This window comes from Lissotriton vulgaris, chromosome 6 (genome assembly GCF_964263255.1).
Source record: "Lissotriton vulgaris chromosome 6, aLisVul1.2, whole genome shotgun sequence".
NCBI lineage: Eukaryota > Metazoa > Chordata > Amphibia > Caudata > Salamandridae > Lissotriton > Lissotriton vulgaris.
In genome coordinates, this window is record NC_141694.1 from 239,115,895 (window position 1) to 239,128,764 (window position 12,870).

The following is a 12,870-nucleotide window of genomic DNA, read 5'->3' on the forward strand; positions in this document are numbered from 1 at the left end:
CCGATCCCATGATCTTAGCCCTTCCGGCCCAGATACTTACTGCCATGAAAAAGATGTTGACAACTCACCGTATCAATTGGGACAGATTTGCTGCTTTCAAGCAGAAGAAAGAAGAAAGTGTCTCTGACTTTTTCACACGATTCGAAAGCACATTCACCGACTATAGTGGACAGGGCATGACTTTAGAAGGGGGACAGTGACTGTTTGTTGATAAATTTGTGTCCAATCTGTTACCAGAGCTTGGGACTAAGCTAAAAATGTCAAAAAGTGCATGGCCCCTCTCCACCCCATCTGGTATTTTGACAATGACCCAGTACTATGGGAATAGGGAGAGTGAAGAGTGAGATAGAATAGATGAAAAGACTAAAGAGTTAAAGACAAAGGTATTACTCCAACAAGCATACCCGACCCAGACCCAAAACACAGGTTCCCCTAAGTTTCAACGAATAGCTCAGAGACCTGCCCCTGTGACTCCTCGCCAATGGCTGGGACCCAACCAGTGCGTTTATTGTCACCAGGAGGGTTATTGGCTCGACGATTGTCCCTTGTTAGCCCAGAACAACTGTGCCCCCACTAACCGCTTCACAGGAGAACGTCCCCAGAGAGGACGAGGCGGACCTAGAATGCAGTTACAGGACAGACGCCCTCTTATGCAAGAGAATAGATTTGATACCACTAATTATGAGGACCGCAATTATTTCACTGAGGATAATGAGCCTGAAGAAGGGACGGGGTTTTTGTCCCACTAGGATTGCCAAGGACAAGAGAAGGGACTCGTGCCTATTCCTGTTGACCAAAAGGAACCGTATGTCCATGTTACAACATTGGGTTCTAAGGAAAAATTCTTGGTCAACACTGGTGCAACCAAAAGTTCTATTGCTACGTCTAAAGTTCCTGGGGCCCCCTTGTCTGGCACAAATAACATTTCTGTGGGGTTTTCTGGCACCTCAGTATTTAGCCCCGTTTCACAACCACTGGAACTAACAATAGGACCCTACACAGTAGGTTCCCCTTTGGTTTTGACTTCCACATGTGGCGAAAATTTGTTGGGTTTAGATCTATTAAAAAGATTACATGCAACCATATACTGTTCTTCTGATGGGGTTTACATCGCTATGGGCCCCCCTACCACACACCCAGTATATTTAGCCTCCTCAGATCCCATTCCCCAGGAACTTCAGAATGTCCCTCCTGCTCTTTGGGCCCAAGGTGATACTGATGTCAGCCTTTTGTCCATACCCCCTTTTCTGTTACCCAGAAGGAAAAAGCTTGCTCTCCCCGACTTCCCCAATACAAAATACTCAAAGAAGGGGAAAGGGCATTACTCCAGATCATTTCTGAACTTGTTGACAAGGGCGTGGTTGAAGAGACAAGAGGAAGTGTGTGCAATAGCCCAATTTTGCCTGTCCTAAAACACACCGATCCTCCCAAGCCCCCTGTTTATCGTTTTGTCATTGATTTGTGCTAGATAAACAAAATAGTAGTACCCCAGTTTCCCGTGGTCCCAGATATCACCACTCTACTGACTATGGTTCCCCCGTCTGCATGTTTCTTCTCTGTCATTGACTTAAAAAACGCCTTCTTTAGTATACCCGTTGAGGAACAGAGTAGGGACCTTTTTTGTATTCTCATTGGCAGGATGGAGTTTCCGGTTCTGCAGAGCTCCGCAAGGATATACAGAGAGCCCTTCAATTTATAGTCAGGCCCTCAAGGGCCAACTTGATTCCCTGTCCCTACCTCAAGGTACAGCCCTACTCCAGTATGTTGATGATTTGCTTATGGCGGCAGACCTGAGGCGTTATGTAAAGAAGTTACAATTAAATTGCTCCTGCATCTGGCACAGTTCAATCACAAAGTTTCCCTCTCCAAACTCCAATATTGTCGACATGAGGTGACCTACTTAGGTCATCTCCTATCGAAAGAGAGACGCCGCCTCACCCCTGAACTAATACAAACTATCAGTAAGATGCCCCCACCAAAAACACAGAAAGAGGTACCTGCTTTTATTGGTATCACCTCCTACAGCCGCCAGTGGACACCCAATTTTTCTTTACTCAATAAACCTTTATTGAGCCTCACACTTAAAGATGTTCCCCGCCCACTCCCTTGAACAAATGAGTGCCAGCATGCATTTGAAGAACTGAAAACAGCCTTGTGTTCGGCCCCGCTGCAAGGCACCCCTAGTTATCAGAAACCCTTCACTTTTTTTGTACACAAGCATGATGGTTGCGCATTGTCAGTGCTAACACAGCGCTTTGGCGACAGCCAACGCCCCTGTGCATATTTTTCTTCAGTTCTAGATCCTGTGGCCTGCACACTACCCAGTTGCTTGAAAGCAGCAGCTGCAGCTGCCTTATCCATTCGCCAATCCGCTGGCCTGGTCCTTGATACTCCACTTACAGTTATGGTTCCTCATGCAGTTGACACTTTATTAAATAGGACAAAAACGCAACACCTTACTAGTGCACATTTGTCCGGATATGAATTGACTCTCTTGCCAGTCATATCACCATCCGCCCCTGTACTACACTCAATCCAGCCACACTGCTACCCTTTGTTGATGATGACACTAATTCTGATCCGCATGATTGTGTCCTCCGGACGGAGGAAGAGACTAAAGGCCGTGAGGATTTGACTGACACACCCCTAACTGACCCTGATGGTACCCTATATGTGGATGGGTCTTGCTTCAAACTTCCTGATGGTAGCACAACTGTTGCCTATGCTATCACCACATTACAGACAGTAGTGGAGAGTGAGAGAATACCTTACCAATCAGCCCAGGCTGCTGAGTTAGTGGCACTGATCAGAGCTTGTGAACTAAGTACAGGGATGGCCGTCAACATCTACACTGACAGACAGTACGCCTTTAGCGTAGCCCATAATTTTGGGCGACTATGGGCTGAGAGGGGATTTTTTACTTCTCACAGTACTAAGATACAGCATGGTCATTTGGTCAGCAGGCTGTTAGAAGCATTGACTCTACCTTCAAAGAGAGCTGTGGTCAAATGTAGCACCCACAAGAAAATAACTGATGACATAGGAAGGGGTAATGCATTTGCTGACCAGACTGCAAAGGTAACAGCTAAAGATGTCTCTGGCCGTATGTATGTAGCTGGCTCCTCATACTGGGTACCGGAGAAAGAGATGCACGAGGATACTATTGAGAATGTGAAGGAAATACAGGTAGAGGCGACTAGAGAGGAAAAAGCTCTCTGGGAAGAGCAAACAGGCCTGTTAAATGAAAATGGCTGTTGGACGGATCTGTCTGAACAACAGCGATGGTTGTTACCCGATGCCTATGTTTTGCCAGTGGTCACTATGGCTCATGGCCCAGCTCACATTAGTGCAAAAGGTATTTGCAAATTTCTAGCTCCGGTATGGCAAAATAAATACTTCCCAAAATATGCTGAGAGGTTAGTCATGAATTGCATGATCTGTTTGATGCATAACCCGGGAAAAGGCACACCAACACCTGCTGGGAATTTTGCACGCCCATCTTACCCCTTCGGAGTGCTCCAAATAGATTACATACAGATGGAAAGATGCAACAATCTCCAATATGTCCTGGTAGTTGTGTGTGCCTTTAGTAAGTGGATCGAAGCCTACCCCCTTAAGGACAACACTGCTATAAGCACTGCCAAAATACTGTTGAAGGAATTTTTCCCAGATTTGGGATGCCCAGAATTATCTGGAGCGAAAACATAGGCCACTTTACAAGGGAAATAATGAAGAAATTCTATGCCGCCAATCACCCCCAGTCAGCAGGTTTGGTTGAGCGCCACAATGGAACACTGAAATTAAACATGGCAAAGATTTAGGCTGACACAGGACTGTCTTGGCCGGATGCCCTGCCTCTTGCCCTCCTGTCAATTAGAGCCACAGCACATTCCTGTACCGGACTATCCCTGTATGAGAGAGTGTTTGGTCAGCCAGCAAATGTTTGGGGAGTACCCCGCCCAAACAAATATTCCAACATTGAATACCCATTGTTGATTGATTATTTACATGAATTGACCACTAACCTACATCTCATTCATCGTCAGGTACAAGATGTCCTGCCACCCAAACACGAGGGCCCTGGTCACACCATCCAGCCAGGTGACTGGGTCCGCATCTGCAATTTCCAGAGAACAAAGAACTTGGAGCTGAGGTGGAAGCCGCCTCAGCAAGTGTTGCTGGCTACGAGGTCTGCAGTGAAGGTGGCAGGAAGAAAAAACTGGGTTCACGGAGTGCACTGCAAGAAGGTGCCTCTACCACTACCATACGACCGGTGGGTCAAGGAAGTCCTGGGAGACGACGAATGTGAGAAATTCTCCCGCTTTGTACTCTTCAGTTACCTACATTGCCTGGGCTTCATCTGAACGAGAGGACGACAACATCCTGCAATCTGCCGTTCCTTCGCATCTGAGGTTGCGGGACACTCAACAGCCAGAGCCTTTGTTTCCTGATCAAACAACGCCCAGGTCCACCCGGTACAACCTCCGACCCAGAAAAAAGGACTGAAGAGACAAAGGTCTCTGCCCTCTGCTTGACATGGTCCGATAAATCGCTGCAGGGCTGTGATACACTGGCGCATTTTTGACCGAAGCCGGTACAGCGGACCGGAACGTGCCAATAGGACCGCCGGAATCACTGACCGGTGAAGCAACCACCAATCACAGGCAGCAACTAGGGAAGACCAAGTGAAGCAGACGATGAACAAAATGAACACTGAAAGCTTGAAGAGCGAAGAGATAAAGAAACAAGAGTACATAAAGACAATATGTGGCCAGTACTCGATCTGTCTAATCGTACTAATGACTATTTCATTGGAACTGGCCTGCCTCGGATGGGTAATACATGCTGCCCTTGCCGCTCCTGAGCCTCCTACCTCTACACAATCGCCTCATCAACATGTGTCATTACCCACCCATGAGAAGAACAGGACAGGTTTCTTTAACAACACTTTCATTCAAATGTTACACCAGCACCAGCTTGTGGTGAACACAACAAACTGTTGGGTATGTGGGTTGCTGCCCCATACTGCAAGCACCGGAATGTCCCTGATTCCTGCTCCGTTCTCTCGAGCTGGTTCAGAATACGGCTGGTACACTGTGTTCTTTGATGCATTCTATTCAGGTGACACATCCACATGATCCCTGGGGAAGATCAGTAGCAGACAAGCATTCCGCCACATCATGGCTGCGGAATGCCCAAACATGGATAAAGATTCAGCAGAAAAGAATGAATATGAGAACAATCATGGGGCTTTTTATCCATCAAACATCTACAATGGTGGGGGAAAGAATAGACTGCCACCTCTCAGCGATCTCCCTCTCCACCCATATCACGGTAAATACTGCATGAAAAGCAATGGAACAGTATGGGTGGGGCAAAGTGACTATGCCTACACGCTCCAGCTCAATGGTTCGACTCTCCCAGCTCTGGTGTCTTCATTGAATACCTATTTTGTGTGTGGGAACAAGGCCTACACCTGGCTGCCCAAGTCTTGGGCAGGCACCTGTTACATTGCTTGGTTGCTCCCCCCACCTACACTGCCAATGCAAAACACCACAGCCAAAAGAGAGGTGTGGTTGATACTGAAGACACAGCTGGTCAAGAATTTGGTGACTTTGCTAAAGGGGTACTCCCCTTTTGGGGCCCAATGCTCAATAGTCCTGATCTCCGACATCTCACCAGGGTGGTAGAGGCCACCATCAATGCGACTGCCGGTGCCTTCAGTAACATCACAACTGAACTTCAAGCAGACCGCATCATGACTTTACAGAACAGAATGGCGCTTGACATAATACTGGGGGATCGTGGAGGAGTCTGCACATTGATCAAAACAAGTTGCTGCATTTACATCCCTGATAATGCACTGACCGTTTATCACGCTATCCAGAAGCTCCATAAGATTGCTTCCGATATCCATCAGGATGAGGGTTCATGGTCCCTAACAGGCTGGTTTTGGAGCATTGTATCTCAGTGGGGATTTTCATTGTAATCCTTGCAGCCGCATTGTTCTCTTGCTGCCTCTGTGTTCAATGCATGCCGGCGCTGTTTGGGCTCTGTGCCACCTCTTTGGCACACAAACAAGTGAATTCACACCATCACAATGTAAATGTAATGTAATGTAAAATTTTATTTATATCGCGCAGCAATCGCTCCAATGGAGCATCTAGGCGCTACCTCCGGCAAATTACCAGATGACAAAGTGACTCAGAGTTGGACCAAATACAAAGGCAAGCATCAAACTAGAGTTCTGGCCATGCTATCTTGCAGTTTAAATATCCAAGTTTTTAATTCTTTACGGAACTCTGTTTCTTTATCCAGAGTTCTCAGGGCAGGAGGCAGAGTATTCCAAGCCTTTGCACCCAGTACTGCCAGGGACTTTCCTCCACAGGTTTTTAAACGAAACCTAGGAACCACCAGAGTATTGGAATTTGATGATCGTAGGCTTCTGGTTGGGCAGTATCTCTTGAATTTTTTCTGTAGATATAGTGGTCCTGTTTTGTGCATTGCTCGAAATGTTATAATCAAAACCTTGAACAGGATCCTTTTTACAATGGGAAGCCAATGAAGAGCTTTTAATGCCCCTGAGGCTGACGATCTTTTTGGCCATTTTAGCACCAATCTGGCAGCAGCGCTTTGCACTAGCTGAAGCCTGTAAGTTACTTCTTTATTTGTGCCAGCATACAAACTGTTGCAATAATCTAAGCGCGACGTTACCAACGCTACAGTTTTCCTCGCCTCCAAAGGGAGTATATCAAAGAGTTTCCTCAGGCTTTTGATTAAGCCAAAGCACATTCCTGCCACTTTTATTGCCTGCTGCTTGAAGGCAACATTGGAATCAAACGTGACCCCCAGGTTCCGAGCAACTATGGTTGTATGAGGCGGTATTTCTGCCCTTTCTGGCCACCATTGCCTGGGAATAAAGTCATTATTTGGGCCTAGCGGAATGATCTCTGTTTTTCCTGTATTACATTTTAGGTGATTCTTCCGCATCCAATCGAAGGTGGCAGTTAAACATTCCTTGAATGTTTCTTCCCATGACTGGATGTCCCTATCCGTAACCAGTATTAACTGCGTATCATCGGCATATGCTACTACCTCTATGCCAAAGGATGATATTAGTTTAATCAGAGGCGCAGTATAGACATTGAATAATGTCGGGCTAAGGCTGGACCCCTGGGGTACTCTCATCTTCTGATTTTTTCCGTGGAGGTAAATTCCCCCAGGGTTACCACCTGTCTCCTGTCCCTTAGGTAGTTTTCCAACCACTCTAGAACCGTCCCCTTCACGCCCGATGTTTTTAGCCGATCTAATAGGATGGCATGGGAGACCGTGTCGAAGGCCGCCGACAGGTCTAATAAAATCAGGACGGCCTTCTTTCCTTGGTCTAGGGCAGTACGAATGGTGTCTGTCGTGTACAGTAGAGCCGATTCTGTTGAATGCTGGGCTCTAAACCCCGCCTGATTGGGATGCCATATCTCGTTGACTTCTAAGAACATGGTCAGCTGTTTGTTAACCAGTGATTCAGCGATCTTACATAATGCTGGGAGAAGTGAGATAGGTTGCAGATTGGAAAGAGTCGCAGGGTCAGGAAGGGGTTTTTTCTGTAAGGCTTTTACTGCCGCAAGTTTCCATTCCAGTGGCACATTGGCCGTGGAAAGTGAATGATTTACAATTTTGTTAATCATAGGGTTTACTTCATCTACCATGAGATGCAGGAGTCTTGTGGTGCAATCGTGGCCAGGGGACATCTGTCTCTGATTACACAATGTACACAGATGCCATGATGATGATCGAGAAAGAGGTCCAGGAGATGATGGACACTGACCTGGATGACGACTGATTGTTGACTCAGCATGGCAAAAGGAGGGACTGTTGAACTGTAATTAAAATGACCCACGAGACTCCATTTTGTGTTGCCATGCTCTTGGCAACCTGGTGAAGAATTGCTTTCCACGTCCCTGTTGAAAATTGCACAACCCTCCTTCCTCCTTGTGGTCGAGCTGATTCTGAGAAGCTGCCTGTGTGCTTCACCCCCCGTTGTGTCAGAGACTTAGCCACATCCTCTCCATTGTTGGTAACTCAGCCTGTCACTACCAACTCCTGTGCCTTGTGACCACACCATCTGGTCAAGGAAGCACGAGGCTGTGCCCCGTGACCACACCATCTGATCAAGGAAGCACGAGGCGGTGCCCTGTGACCACACAATTCTGCAAGGAAGCACGAGGCTGTGTACATTGTGTAATCAGAGACAGATGTCCCCTGGCCACGATTGCACCACAAGACTGACGAAGAACTTGTCAGATGAGGAACTTATCAAAATGTGGAACTATGTATTGTGCAAATGGGCGTGGCTAGTACTATAAGTATGTGTGCACTGCTGATTGAAGCAGCAGTCTCCATAGAATTGTCTTTGTACCATTCTGGGACCCTGTCCTTAGCTCGAGCTAACAAATAACTTACTTCCCTCCATGGGTGGTTGTCCTGGTCTCTTTGGTAATGTATGATTTAAGCAAGAAGAACCCGTAGATTCTAGGTGTCCCCTGCACCGCTGGCTTTGACTCTCCTTGTGGGGGATGGGTGTCCAAAAAGCCGGTTCTACAACAGTGGGCTATAATGAGCTGTGCCCTAAAATTAACATATTTTTATTTAACTTCCCCGTCAAGCATAACATTTGGCCACATGGGCGTTTGATGAGCACAGTCACTAAGTAATGAGCACCAAAACACAATTTCCCACCAGCAGAGAGGGTCAGCAAGGGGAGTGGCGGAAATGTGCACACAGCATCACAAGGATGCAGCTAGATTAGGCCGAAGGAGTTATAAGCCACGGCAGTATGCTACAGATTTACTGTTTTAGCTTCAGCCCCTACCCCCCACAGCCCGGGGAAATGCAATCCAGCTCATGGTGTGCTGAGGCGGTACATCTGGATGTAAGCAAGGGCAGAGGGAGAGCCATATAGGTGATATTTAAACCCAACAGTATTTAGGTCTGCAACTGTAAAAAAAGCATATTACTCGAGCACTGACCGATAAACAAACGCATGGGTGTTCTATATGGAGCCATCCATGCTTTTTGTAAAGTTGACCCCTTTTCACCTGTGTCACCTGCACGGACCGCTCCATCGGGTCTCTTTGTGCAAAGTCCGGTGCTCAGCATGGGACCAATCTTGTCTGTTCCAGACAGATCCTGTCCAGTGCACCGTCCACAGAGCATGCTGGGATAAAGGGTCTCCGTACCTACAGAAACGGACATCTCACTGCATCTCTGCCCGAGGCCTATGCGCAGCTACATGTGTGCGCATCGGATCCACCAGCAACCCTTCCAGTGTGTCCGACCGGAGGACTACGGCTCTGGGAAGACTCCGACCTCAGAATTGGGGCTGAAGCAAAGCTGGGTTTTAAAACAAGACTTGGGAAACATGATCCTGACTACACGCACCCATCTTGTCCCTCCACGTAAACACTTTGTTGCATACTCCTTTTGGGATGGCCCATCCGGACTGGATCGTGTTATATAAACAAGCTGTAGGGCTTGTTTATATAACACACCTCCTTAAGATTAGAAAATGCTTTGTGATATCCGCAAAGCAGACAAGCCAGTCCGGGTGAACCAGACCAAAAAGCCAAAGGGTGGCAACACAGAAAGCTAATTTCCAATGGCAGGCCACCATTTAACATAAACAGTGATGCCAGCCAATGGAAATGAGGGGCGGGGCTTAAAACCCTTTTCCAAAAGTACTCATTAGCAATATATCTTGCTGAATGAGCTACGCCTGTGCGCAGCAACGCTAGAAGGGTCCTAAAAAGGAACGGCCATACACATGAGAGAAACCCTGGGTACTCCGGCAGCTGAGCGACTCCAACGAGCAGAAGAAATGCTGGAAGAGGACCCCGCAGGACAAGACTGGCAACCAATCCATGAAGAAAAGCCAGATATATTTTCCAACTGCACACCAAACAGCTTGGCACCCCAAACAGCAACCAAGTAAATAAAGACGGACAGCCAGAACTGCCCACCAGTCCCATAACAAGAGGAAACACTGGCCAGAAAAGCACAGGAGTAAGCCACAAACACCCGAAACAATAACAGCCAACACAACAGCCAGGAATACAATGCGTCAATCCATCCAGACCCGGACATCCAACACACTCGCCCCCTCCGGCATTACCACTGTCATAGCTGCAAAAACCTTTCCTAAGGACTGAGCAGATGATGCTGCCTAGGGCCCCAAAGAAGAGGCCATGATAGAATCTGTTGGGCCACCAACCACCTCACAAACCATTTTATCAAAGGGTAACAATACTATTCAACCAATGAAGAACTGCCAACAAATGGGTCAAGTTTGAACAAGGCAACAGCGTTAGCTCAAGCCCAACACACAGGAGAAGCAGGAGACAGTGACCAATGCCTCACCAAAGGGGTAGAATTTCCCCTAAACAACCAAGAGTATCACAGAGAAGAATGATACTGAAAGCAGAGGCAAGGGGCTGCTTCACAGAGTAAACAATATCAGAAGTCTCCCAGAACAACCATATGACTGCTGTCCACAGCCCACACCTGTCAACAGCATACACAATAGTGGAAGTGTGGCAACGCAGGTGAAAGTAAGACACAAGCTCCTTCAATGACACTCACAACAGCCCAGGAAATGCCGCATGTCAGGGACCATGTACTGCTGCACTGAAAGCAGAGAAAGAGATGCACCACAGGACTCAGCCCGCAGAAGATGCTCTGGCCAGCATACACCTTAATGGAGATGAAGAGGAAGTGAATACGGAGACAACTGCAATAGAAGAATCCAAATGCAAAAAAACTGTCCAGTCTCACAGACAGAACGCAAGCAACACTCTGCTGCCCATGGATATGACATCCCCTGTGCCACACCCAAGCAGCATGTCAACAAGCCAGAGCGACACAGGGCAACGTATGAAAGCAGTGGACAAAGTTCCTACAGCACCTATATGGTAGCAACCCAGAAGAAATAAAGTCAGATCTAGCAACTACACAGACAGCAAACAGACCCTTGACAGACATATTCAACGACTCAGTCAAATACAAACAGGGGAAGCACTGGTCCTACGACAGGGGGAACATCCCACTGATCTTCAGGGGAGAAATCCCTCAAGAGTGGCAAATAGTACAGACAGGGACACGGTGACATTGCCAAAGGACAACCGATCATCAACTCTGCACGGCATACCGGAGTGGAAGTGAAGAGCAGCCCCAATCAAGAACATCCACCGGTGTCAAAACACAGCACTGAGCATGAGACTAGAGTCTCATATGAGCCCAAATATGAAGCTAAAATATTGCAATGCATCAGCTAATTTGCACACCAGCATTACACAATGAGCCCCCCAGGCCGAACAGATGGTTGCCGTGGTCCAACGCAACCTCTGTACCCTAGACATGCTCACCCCGGCTGGAGGAAGAAAACGTAGACTTCCAGCTGGGCAAACGTATACGAAAGTCGCCTAGAATATCCAGAAAGGGCAGGAGCCAAAGAGCTTCCTGTGCCCGGTAACCAAGACATGCCGCTCCCCCAGCCGGCTGGAGGCAAGCACAGCAGACCGCTGGCCCAGGTGACCAAGAAGGCGATGGGATGGAGCCCAAAGCTTTCCTCTGAACCATAACCCGGCACTGCCAGAAAGAATCCCGATTAGCCAGTTAACATGGCAGCACATTAACTCCCACCCCGGTCGTAAGAAAGCACAGCAAATCGCGCAATAAACAGACCACGCAGTGTCAGCGTAAAAGGCCATTTTATTAGAACAGAACTGCGAATCTGTACATAACAGTAACATCAACAATAACATTAACAGCAAACCCCCACTCACACTTCCCCCCTCATTCGTTTCATTCACTCCGCTTAATCACTAAGCCCTAGAGGCTCCAAACACCTTTCCTCTTGCCCGTCAATCACCGTCTTCCAGCCCCCAGTCGTCACGTCATTCCATTCACGCTTCTATCCGTCCTATGCAAACTCCCCCCCAAGGGATGGGTGTGCCCGCTCTTGACCCCCTTGTCCCTTCGAATCCTGCCTAAGCAGCTCTGGCCTAAACTGGCAACGCTATAGACCAACCCAACAAACCACCTCCAGTTGCCGGGTGGGTGGGTGGCCTTTTGAGCTCCCTCCCGATGGTGCCAGGTGCAGAAAAGAGGAAGTTCCCTTCCTCCCCCGCGCTTAAATACCCACCCCTAACTCCTCCCCTTCCCCTACCTGGCCTATCCCCTGCGCGAAAGACCCCGGGGGAAGACTAGTCTGCGACTCTGCTTCCCCCGGGGCCCGGCATCGCGCAATAAACAGACCACACAGTGTCAGCGTAAAAGGCCATTTTATTAGACCAGAACTGCGAATCTGTACATAACAATAACATCAACAATAACATTAACAGCAAACCCCCACTCACACTTCCCCCCTCATTCGTTTCATTCACTCCGCTTCATCACTAAGCCCTAGAGGCTCCAAACACCTTTCCTCTTGCCCGTCAATCACCGTCTTCCAGCCCCCAGTCGTCACGTCATTCCATTCAAGCTTCTATCCGTCCTATGCAAACTCCCCCCCCAAGGGATGGGTGTGCCCGCTCTTGACCCCCTTGTCCCTTTGAATCCTGCCAACCAGTGAACCCCCTGTAGGGCGGTTCACTGCCCCACCCCCCACAGGGCTGTCCGTCAGACACCCACACGCAGTCACTCCCGGCGACACCAGATAGACTTGTTCCACAACTTGCTCACCACATCCCGCAACTCCATCATGTACCACGCATTGCCCAGCCGAGACAAGTGCACACCGTCCTCCCTAAAAGCTAACGGCTCCTCCAGTCGAATCCCAGGATGTGCATTGACCTTAACGTCCCTGTCCGCACAGTA